Source organism: Bison bison, unplaced genomic scaffold (assembly GCF_000754665.1).
Source record: "Bison bison bison isolate TAMUID 2011002044 unplaced genomic scaffold, Bison_UMD1.0 scf7180017864456, whole genome shotgun sequence".
NCBI classification, from domain to species: Eukaryota; Metazoa; Chordata; class Mammalia; order Artiodactyla; family Bovidae; genus Bison; species Bison bison.
In genome coordinates this window covers 10,857,069-10,859,347 of record NW_011495018.1, presented here as the reverse complement: position 1 = coordinate 10,859,347, position 2,279 = coordinate 10,857,069, and the positions used below count along the sequence as shown (strand labels likewise).

At 47.0% G+C, this 2,279-nt stretch overlaps 1 protein-coding gene across 1 annotated transcript in view; it reads left to right on the top strand.

Moving 5' to 3' along the window:
* Positions 1-2,279, top strand: part of PPAPDC1A (phosphatidic acid phosphatase type 2 domain containing 1A) — a 150,673-nt gene that overhangs the window by 82,286 nt on the left and 66,108 nt on the right. The gene's annotated exons all lie outside the window — the stretch shown is intronic.

Genomic DNA, 2,279 nt, shown 5'->3' with positions numbered 1-2,279 from the left:
GTAGTTCACTTTTCTTCACTGTAGGGCGGTTGTCTTAGAAACAAGACATTCCCCAGGAAGAAATAAGCCTGAGGCCAAGACTCTGGAGTTTACAAAACATTGTATGTGTGGCTCCTGTCAATTCAGCAGGGTGAAACTTGCGACACTTTACCCTTTGGCAGTATCCATTCAGGATGCTGACAGTCAAGGGAATTAACCGTGTTCCCCGGGACTGTATGCCTTTCAGCTCAGTGTCCTCGCTAGGTTTCCCCTTCAATGAAAGTTTGTGTGTGTGTGTGTGTGTGTGTGTGTATGTGTGTGTACTGTACCAACATATGGCATATATGTGTATATATATACATGTACATACACGCCGTCACCCCTAATATATAGTCTGATTATAGGTATGTAAGCTGGGACTTCCCTGGTGACTCAGGCAGTAAAGCATCTGCCTACAGTGTGGGAGACCCGGGTTCAGTCCCTAGGTGGGGAAGATCCCCTGGAGAAGGAAATGGCACCCCACTCCAGTACTCTTGCCTGGAAAATCCCATGGACGGAGGAGCCTGGCAGGCTACAGTCCATGGGGTCGCAAAGAGTCGGACACACTGAGTGACTTCACTTTCACTTTCTTTCAAGCTGGGACCAGCCTTAAACTAAATAATGTGAACCAGGTGCAGTGTGGTGTAGTGGAGAGTACGCAGGTCTTCAAAGTGTGACAAATCCTGGCTATGCAGATACAAACTGTGACTTAACCTCTCTGTGCCTCAATTCCTGCTGTGTAGACTGGGAATGATAAGGCCTCCACTGTTAGTTGGAGTGAGGGTTAAAATAAGTGATGGTGACCACTGACATTTCTGGAGCATCACCATGCCAAAATGTTTCAGTGCATTATCTTATTTAATCCACTCCATGAATGTCAAGTACTTGGTATCATGCTTTAAATAAACCAAGTTATCCATGTCAGAGTGTCCTGGTCACATCTTCTTTCATTCCATCAGTGTTTACCGAGTGAGTCAGGTGCCAGACATTGTGACAGGTGCTGGGGACATGGAGATAAATGAGCCACAGCTCGTGTCCTGGGGAGTCCGTAGGCAGTGGCAGGCTGTGTATTTAGGTTGGTGATTCTGAAATCCTTGGAGAGGAACCAGGTCCCCAGGTGACCACTTGGGAGAGGACTGGCTGCTCTTATGACTTGAAGTCCATGATTCCCCACAGGTTGGATCGTTGTTGACCTTGGCCAAGCCTGTTACCCTCATCCTTTTTCTTTTTTCTAAGTAGCTAATACACACCCTGATAATGGCTGGACCAAGGAGTAACTGGATGGCCTTTCCTGCAGAGTGGTAGTTGGCCATTTTTGCTCAGATTCACTGGAGATTAGGGCTTGTCAGCAATATCGGGGTGCCTGGCACTCTGAGTGACTCTCCGTTGGCCTGTGCCACAGCCCTGACAGGTCCGGTTGTCCCTACTGTGTGCATAGGGACAGCGAGGCTTAGACAGACTCAGAAGATTATTCAAGGACACTAGCTGACCTCCCTGCCAGCCTCTAATGTGATAGTGTCTTGGGCTTTTGGTGGTTAAACAACAAATACAACAAGGTATTCACACTTTGGCCCCCATTGCGAAGCACTGACTCTTTGGAAAAGACCCTGATGCTGGGAAAGATTGAAGGCAGGAGGAAAAGGGAAAGACAGAGGATGAGATGGTGGGCTGGCATCACCGACTCGATGGACATGAGTTTGAGCAAGTTCCGGGAGTTGGTGATGGACAGGGAAGCCTGGCGTGCTGCATTACATTGTGTTGCAAAGAGTTGGACGTGACTGAGTGACTGAACTGATTCACAGTCCATGTTCATTTAAATAAATAACTCTTTTTCTCCCCTAGTTTATTGGAGACTTTAGTGGGTTGAATAATGACACCAAAAAAAAATTTGTCTAGATCCTAGCCCACAGGACCTGTGAATGTGACTTTATTTGGGGAAAAAAAAGCCTTTGTAGATATAGTTAAGGATCTCAACATGAATTCATCCTGGCTTTAGGGTGGGCTGTAAATCCAAGGACAGATGTCCTTATAAGAGAAAGGCAGAGGAATATTGAGACTTAGAGATATGAGGAAGGAGGTCACGTGAAGATGGAGGCAAGAATTGAAGTGATATAGTTGCAAGCCAGGAGAAGGCAATAGCACCCCACTCCAGTACTCTTGCCTGGAAAATCCCATGGACGGAGGAGCCTGGTAGGCTGCAGTCCATGGGGTTGCAAAGAGTCGGACATGACTGAGCGACTTCACTTTCACTTTTCACTTTC